Source organism: Diceros bicornis, chromosome 35 (assembly GCF_020826845.1).
Source record: "Diceros bicornis minor isolate mBicDic1 chromosome 35, mDicBic1.mat.cur, whole genome shotgun sequence".
NCBI classification, from domain to species: Eukaryota; Metazoa; Chordata; class Mammalia; order Perissodactyla; family Rhinocerotidae; genus Diceros; species Diceros bicornis.
In genome coordinates this window covers 16,816,711-16,825,521 of record NC_080774.1, presented here as the reverse complement: position 1 = coordinate 16,825,521, position 8,811 = coordinate 16,816,711, and the positions used below count along the sequence as shown (strand labels likewise).

Below are 8,811 nucleotides of genomic sequence, written 5' to 3'. Positions count from 1 at the left end.
GGAATGAGCATCATTAATAGAGACTGGCTGGGAATACAGGACTATTGTGCTTTTAGGCCCCAAAGAATGTTCTGGGGAGAAGTGAGCTGAGTTTTCCATTTTTCTCATAGCGCTGAAAAGTCATCCTTGGAGGATGAAGTCATCCAAGACAGCTGGCGAAACACACCATTTCCCTTGATAGCTACTGACAGGGTGTAATGAGCCACCCAATCAAGACATTCTCGAGGGCTGAGATGTTCTTTGGATAACCCTAGTCTTTTTATTTCTCACAACTCCACCACACCAGGAATTAATGACTAAGTCCTTGATCGGATCAGAGCAAAAGAATCTAAATTAATCAGATTGCTAGCCTTTTCGTTTTTTCTGCTGGTTTTTCCTACCCTGGCACTTACGGCTGTGACTAAATAAATAAATAATAATAACTACACGTTAGCATCAAACAGGCCTTTAAAAATGTCATTTTTGGGGAGAGCCCGGCGGCATAATGACTAACTTTGCGCGCTCCGCTTTGGCGACCCCGGGTTCACAGGTTCAGATACCGGGCACCGACTTATGCACGGCTTATCAAGCCATGCTGTGGCGGCGTCCCACATATCAAGTAGAGGAGGATGGGCACGGATGTTAGCCCAGTGCCCACCTTCCTCAGCAAAAAGAGGAGGATTGGCAACAGATGTTAGCTCAGGGCTAATCTGCCTCACCAAAAAAAAAAAAAAGTCATTTTTGCAACTAGATGATGACAACGTGAATGTTCACTGAACAATACTTTGAATGTTTCATGTTTGAAATTTTTTATAATAAAATGTTGGGGAAGATGTCACTTTCTCAGAGTCTACTATTTGCATCTTAGTAAGTAGCAAAAGCCAAAAGTATTTTGGAGAATATAGTTCAGAGAGAAAACAAGTCCAGATATAGTTTTCTAAGAGCTTTCCACTTGCCGAGGAAAAACAGCCAATGGGAGTGAAAGTTACTTCAAACTACATAAACTGTGGACATTTCTGTGGAAACAGCGTCTTTCTTTCAGCCTCTCTCCTCTGAATTAAGATGTCTACGGAAAACCCTTTTGTGTTAAACATAGAATTACCATATGATCCAGAAATTTTACTTCTAGATATATACACAAAAGAATGAAAACAAGGACTCAAGCCCACCGATGCTTGTATGCCAACGTTCCTAGAAGCCTTATCCACAATAGCTAAAACGTGGAAGCAACGCGTCCATAGAAGAATGAATGGATAACAAAATTCCATACAATAGAATATTAGTCAGGCATAAAAAGGAATGAAATTCTGATATATACTGCAACACGGATGGACCTTAAAAACATTACGCTATGAAATGTCGGACACAAAATGCTAAATATTATACGCTTCCGCTTACATGAAGTACTTAGAGTAGTGAAGTTCACAGAGACAGAAAGTAGAATAGAGGTTGCCAGGAGCTAGGGGAGGGAGGAATAGGGAGTTAGTGTTTAATAGGTACAGAGTTTCAGTTTGGGATGATGAAAAAGTTCTGGAGATGTATAGTGGTGATTGTTGCAAACAATGTAAATGTACTTAATGCTACTGAACTGTACCTTAAAAATAGTTACAAAGTAAATTTTGTGCTATGTATATTTTATCACAATTTAAAAAAAAAAACTCTTTTAGAGACTTAGTTACCCTGGGAAACCGAAGCCAAGTGAACAGCACCCCGACGCTGAGTCTATTCTTCATCCGCCCCATTCATTCGCCGAATTAAGTTATTAGCATGTTCCCTCCCATAATGCTTTGCTTCATGCTCCACCAAAACCTAGTTAAGTGAAATCAAACAACTGAATCGTCAGAAACAGCTTATGCATTTCCAAGAGCTCTTCATATGCTTGTATAATCTTCAACCCAACAATACTTGAAGGTTTTTCCAGGAGACGCAAACTCGCCTTTCTGAAATAGGAACCTTGCTTATTGGGGATGATGCGTGGGGGCGGAACTCGTTAGCTTTGCGCAGTGGCAGTATCGTAGCCAATGAGGTTTATCCGAGGCGCGATTATTGCTAATTGAAAACTTTTCCCAATACCCCGCCGTGACGACTTGAAATATAGTCGGCATTGGCAATTTTTGACAGTCTCTACGGAGACTGAATATTTCAGTCTAAAAACAGTTTTTTCATTTTATTTGTAGTTAAACCTATTATGACAGTCCGGTAGGACTTTAGAAACTATTAGCTTTCTGATATATAAGTGTGCTTTTTTTCCCATCTCGTTTAGGTTGTCAAGTCGCAGTGGTGTGGTTCTGGACTTTAAACGTTTAAGTAGTACGCTTGTAGTTCTTTTTTCTGGTCTTATTTTCTCTTGCTCACACTGTGTTTTCTCTGTTCTGTTTTTGACACGCTAATATTTGAGATTTTAACTCAGAAAATGCTCTCTCCGGCCCCAGCCTACTGTTTCTGCATCCTCACCGCCGGCTACTAGTCCCTCTTCGGCTCGCCCTCGCTTTCCACGCTTTCCCGCGTCTCAGTTTCTTTTCACTCAAAATTCGAGTCGACTCAGTCATGTCTGTGACGTCATGATGATTTGCATAAGATTCCCCAGCATCCTCAGCGAATGTGCTCTCGTTTTCAAAATCTGAAGGTTCCACAAGAGATAATCCAACAACAAGAAGCCTCCCACGCAGATGGGTCGTAAATATAACTTCTCGAAGGGGAATGCGTCTTATCCACGCACTCGCTGGCAGTCGCTCACCCTCAATGTAAGGCTGCTGTCATCCGTAGGGGAGGGGGGTGCGTGTGGCCGTCCTTCAGCTTTGCGCAGTGGCAGTATCGTAGCCAATGAGGTTTATCCGAGGCGCGATTATTGCTAATTGAAAACTTTTCCCAATACCCCGCCATGACGACTTGAAATATAGTCGGCATTGGCAATTTTTGACAGTCTCTACGGAGACTGAATCTTATCAGTTAAACAGAAGGTTGTGAGGAGTGGTAGTGGTCTTTGATCTACCTTTTGTTTGCGAATCGCTGAGTATTACCTATGTTCGTGTCTCAGTCACTTAGTTTTTGGGGGTCAGGTCTTGGGTTTTCTCGGAAGGTGTAGTATTTGCGCTTTCTGGAACATACGCTCCCTTCTACGGGCGGGAGTTGCAGGCTGCAGGCATCCCACTGCTGAAGGTAATACATACTGCTGAAGGTATACGTTAGATTGTGATAATTATCGTAACTATTTTCTACCCAAAAGCTCACCACGAGTAGCCGAGTCCACCTGCATTCCCGCTGAAGTAGACAACCCTATCCAGAGGGTCACAGATTTCGCAGAAATGGAAGGGAACTCGGAAAGCATGTCGTCCAAATTCTTCCTCTTAAAACAACTGGGAGGGAAATGGACGCAGTAGACTTGCTCAGGTCCCACTGTGGAGTCCCGGGCAGAGCTGAGCTTGGAACCAAGGCCCCTTACCCCTAGTGGTGTGCTGGTTTCCACTACACTGGCTGCCTCCAGTCTTGTCCTTTTAGGAAGGCCAGGGGTGTCCCGGCGCAGAAGCCTTCCTAACCCCTGGGCATGGCAGATCCATCTGGATCGGCTTAGGCCACCACCCATCAAACACTCCTCTGTCCTGTATGTAAAAGGATGTGGTTACTAAGGGCGAAGGTGGTGGAACAGCATCTATTGGTTCAAAGTGGCACTGGGGAAAATCGCCCCAGGGGTAAAGTAGACCCAGTCCCTGTTTTAGGGAGCTCACAGTCTTGAGACACACCACAAAGGAGTAAACAAAAACTAGATAATTACAGATTATTTCAATGCTATGAAGAAAATAAACAAGATGTGATGGAGCCACTCAGGAGACCAGCAAATTTCCAAAAGCAACAACTATTGAGCACTTACTGTGTGCCAGACTCCACACAAAGTGCTTAATATGCTTCATTTCATTTAATTCTCACAGAAACTTTTCTCTTCATTCCTTTTTTTTTTCTTACAAATGGCTCTATTGAGGTATAATTGACATTTAATAAACTGCACATATTTAAAGCATACAATTTGATGTTTTGAAACATGTACACCCATGAAACCATTACTGCAATCCAGATAGTGAACACATCCATAATTCCCAAAAGTTTCCTGGTGTTCCTTTGTCATCCACCCATCCCTTCCATCTCTGTCCTCTCCCCCACACCCTTCTGTCACTATAGATGTTTGCATTTTCTACAGTTTTGTATAATGGAACCATATGGTATGTGATTTTTTGAGATTGACTTTTTTCACTAAACATAATGTCCTTAAGGTCCATTCAGGTCGTTGCATGTATCAATAGTTCATTCTTTTTTCTTGCTGAGTAGTATCCCATCATGTGGAATACCAGAGTTTGTTCACCCATTGAAGGACATTTGAGTTGTTTCCAGCATTTTGCTATCACTAATAAAGCTGCTAAGAACACTCCTGTGGGCCGGCCCAGTGGCGTAGTGGTTAGGCGTGCGTGGTCCACTCTGGTGGCCCGGGGTTCGCAGGTTCGGATCCTGGGGGTGCACTGGCGCACAGCTCGTCAAGCCATGCTGTGGCGGCGTCCCATATAAAGTGGAGGAAAATGGGCACGGATATTAGCCCAGGGCCAGTCTTCCTCAGCAAAAAGGGGAGGATTGGCAGATGTTAGCTCAGGGCTGATCTTTCTCACACACACACAAAAAAAGAACTGAGCAAAAGTGATGGAAAGAGGGGGTCAGTGGAAACTGCTCAAAGAGGCATCCCGGAGACCCCCACATTGAATATGGGAACTGCAAGACGAGCCAGCAAGTGTGGCCCAGAGCCTGAAATTTCAAGGAGCTATAAATATCTTCAATAATGTGGTCTGAAAATGCACTCCAACCATTTCTTTCCACCTTAGCTGGTTGCCGAGACGGCTAATCTGGGTGTCAAACCAGGCCTGGAGGAAATAGAAGATGTATGCTCCCTCCCGTGGCAAATTTTGTATTGATCAGAAAGCCAGATGATGGGGCCAATCTGGTGATGTAGTGGTTAAGTTCTTGTGCTCTGCTTCAGCAGCCCAGGGTTTGCAGATTCGGATCCTGGGCATGGACCTATGCACTGCTTATCAAGCCATGCTGTGGCTGGCGTCCCACACAGAAAATAGAGGAAGATGGGCACAGCTGTTAGCTCAGGGCCAATCTTCCTCAGGAAAAAGAGGATTGGCAACAGTTTTTAGATCAGGGCCAATCTCCCTCACAAAAAAAAAAGTCAGATGATGCTCTGGCAAACACTGTCCCGTGTGATTTGTGTGTGTGTGTGCTTTTCTTAGAATTTATAATAGCAAGTAAGTAAAATAATGATTCATTTGTAAGCAAACACAAGAAAGAAAAGTATGAAAAAAATCACTGAAAAGATGAACAAATAGCTTAAGGAAAGCAAACAACGTTAAAAAAAAAAGTGAAATTTATAGAACATACATGTGATATTTTTGCTCTCAGCTCTACTAGAATCTTCCTCTGGCTGGTAGTTTGAGTTACAATGACTTTTTTTTTTTGTTGTTGAGGAAGATTGGCCCTGAGCTAACATCTGTTGCCAATCTTCCTTTTTTTTTTCCTTTTTCTCCCCAAAGCCCCCAGTACATAGTTGTATATCCTAATTGTAGGTCCTTCTAGTTCTTCTATGTGGGACACTGCCTCAGCATGGCTTAATGAGCGGTGTGTATGTCCGTGCCCAGGATCCGAACCGGCGAACTCTGCGCCGCCGAAGGGAAACGCGCAAAATTAACCACTGGGCCACTGGGCCGGCCTCTGACTTTTTTTTCAATTGAAGCAAAATTCACATAACATAAAATTAACCATTTTAAAGTGGATTCATATGGGGCCGGCCCGGTGGCGCAAGCGGTTAAGTGCGCGCGCTCCGCTGCGGCGGCCCGGGGTTCGCTGGTCCGGATCCCGGGCGCGCACCGACGCACTGCTTGGCAAGCCATGCTGTGGCGGCGTCCCATATAAAGTGGAGGAAGATGGGCACAGATGTTAGCCCAGGGCCGTCTTCCTCAACAAAAAAAAAAGAGGAGGATTGGCGGATGTTAGCACAGGGCTGATCTCCTCACAAAAAAAAAACTAAAATAAAAAAAAATAAATAAATAAAGTGGATTCATGTGATTTTTACATATTACTGTTTTCTGTTTCACAACCTGTTTTTTTTCTGGTTACAAAATTACCACGTTTGTATATAAAATCCAAACATTATATATATGCGGCAGACTCCCACTGTAATCCCACCTCTACCACTAGAGGAGATCTATTCATATGTCAACATAATTACTACCAAACATTGGATTAGACTCTGCATACAGTTCTATTACTTCTTTTTTCTTTCTGCTAAACAATATATCATGGACATATTTTCCATGTCAATGCATAGCTCCCGTCTTCCCATATGGATATACCCTACTTCAGCTGACCTCCCCCATGCATGGACGTGTAAGTTGTTTCCAGTTTTTCCCGATTATAAGCAATGCTACAATGAACATCCTTGGACGTGCATCTTTGCCTATTCATGGGCTATTTCTACGGGGCATTTCTATAGGTGAGATTGCCTGCACAAGGGCCATGCATATTTTGCATTTTAGAGGTGCCCCCAAGTTGGCTCCCCTAAGACTACACCAATGTATTCGCCCACAAAGCCACGAGGGAGAGCATCTGGAAAATGTTTGATGTGGATGTTTGGACATGCTCTGCAGCTTTCATAGGACTCGCCCGGGTTGGGGAGGGGACGAGGGAGGAGGGTGAATTTCATATCCAGTTCCAACACTTGTTTGTTCTCCAGCTCCTTTCCAGACAGAGAGCAGGGAGAAGGGGCTGGGTGGGTGAGGTAATCCTGACCCTCTCCCCCTCCACCATGTACGGAAATATCCTTGGAAACATCAGCGCCTAGTGGAGCTAACCCCCACCCCACCCTCCCACCCTCCCACCGGCTCCAGGGGGCGGAAAAACTGGACTCAGAGGACTATCTCAGCAGGGAAAGGGTCCACCAGCCCCCAAACAATCCACTCACTGCAGATGTCTGCGAGAACCACTGGCTTCTCTAGGTTAAAAATATCCCATGCAGGAGGGGCTCTCAGTGTCTGTCTCAGAAGAGAGCCGGCTCACAGCTCTCCACCACTGGGGAAATTAACTGAGGCCAATTGATTTTTTTCCCCGAAGTTTCGAAGCCAGACTTTCTGGGTTCAAATCCTTGCTCCACTGTTCACTAGCTGTGTGACCCTAGACCACTGACTTAATGTCTCTGTGCCTCAGTTTCCCTGGCTGTAAAAGGAGTGTCAGGGTCACATCTATCTTAGAGGCCAGTGGGTCTCCACCTTGGCTGCTCACAAGAATCGCCTGAAGAGCTCTTAAAAATCCTGATGCCCAGGCTGCATTCCAGGCCAATTAAATTAGAGTTTCTGAGGGTTAGTTCTGGGCAAAAAAATATATTTTAAAGCGTCTTAGGTGATTCTGATGTGATCAGAATGAGGATCCACTGCCATAGAAATTTTGTGGGTATTAAATGAGATAATACAGGGAAAATGCTTCCAAAGGTAACTGACACGGAGTTAAACGCTTTGGTGGGGGTTGTGGGACCAATTATCCAAGGCTGAGTGGTAATCAAAGAAGGCTTCCTGGTAGAGGGGTTGGCTGAGCTGTGAACTGAAGGTAGAGAGGAGTTAACCAGGAGAAAGAGGACAGGACACCTTTCAGCTGGTTTAACAGCACTTGCAGGGGTCTGGAGCAGGAGGTTGTGGCTTCTTGGAGGAGTTGAAAGTCATTCCCTGTGACTGGAGATGAGAAGGGAGAAAGTAGTGAGAGTTGGGGAGAAGGCACATTGCAGTGGGTCCTCTACTGAGGTCAGAGATCGTGGAAAATCACTGGGCTTTATTCTGGTGTCATGAAGGTTTTCAGCAGGACAGTGAGTGACCCAGACGGTGCCCTCCCCCCAAATTCAGAGGCAGCAGGGCCTTCCCTAGGCACTGTGTCCAAGACAGCTGGGGAGCTTAAACTTGCCGAGGGATTGCGACACAACCCCCATCCTCCCCTTCATGAGCCATCTCATGGACTCTGGAGTCAGACAGTCCTGAGTTTGAACCCTGACTTTGCCACTTCACACTTGGGTGGCCTTGGGCAGGTGACTTTATTTATAAGCCTCAGTTTCCTGGCCTGTAAAATAGGCATAAAGTCCCCATTGGATCTTTGCAAGGATTAAACGAGATAATAGTGTAAAAGAGATAACATGGTGCCACCCACCATGAGAGAAGCACCATTTTAGAATTATTAGAATAACAATTATATAATGATAGTTATTAATATTGTTAATAATATTCATGACCTTGATTCTGCAACCCTTTGGTGGCTGGGTAAATTCCCAAATCTGTCCTTTTTTCTCCTAGCCCTAGAGTCCCACTTGGTTTCTCCCATGATAATTATACCTACAATTTCTGAGCCCTTTTCTGGCATTTTTGTTGTTGTTGTTGTTGAATCCACATCACAACCTTGGGAGGTATATGTTTTATTATCCAGAATTTATAATTAAGGCAACTGAGGCTCAGAGTGGTTAAACCACTTGCCCAAAACACCCAGCTAAGTATCGGACCTGCAGAACCTCATGCCCATTGTACTGATGAGAAAACTGAGGCTCAAAAGGATGAGGATCATGCCCAAGGCTGCACAGATGGCAGGTGGCAGAGCCAGGATTCGAACTCTTGTCTGTGTTGGGACTCCTGGACCCTAAGGGTTTCCCCAAGAGGGCTGAAGTGCCTGCTAGGACCCACTCTCTGAGCCACCTGGCTCATTCTTGCAATAAGCAGGGGAGGCTGGAAACTTTCAGTCTTGCTGCCCCTATTCTGGGGCTCT

The 8,811-nt window shown here is 44.8% G+C and overlaps 2 non-coding genes across 2 annotated transcripts; both read left to right on the top strand.

The window, feature by feature from the left end:
- Positions 1–1,971: 1,971 nt before the first annotated feature.
- On the top strand, positions 1,972–2,112 carry LOC131398693 (U4 spliceosomal RNA). The gene has a single exon (XR_009216970.1). It is a non-coding gene; the product is annotated as a U4 spliceosomal RNA (small nuclear RNA).
- A 661-nt stretch (positions 2,113–2,773) lies between these two features.
- On the top strand, positions 2,774–2,914 carry LOC131398692 (U4 spliceosomal RNA). Its single transcript, XR_009216969.1, has one exon. It is a non-coding gene; the product is annotated as a U4 spliceosomal RNA (small nuclear RNA).
- Positions 2,915–8,811: the final 5,897 nt, after the last annotated feature.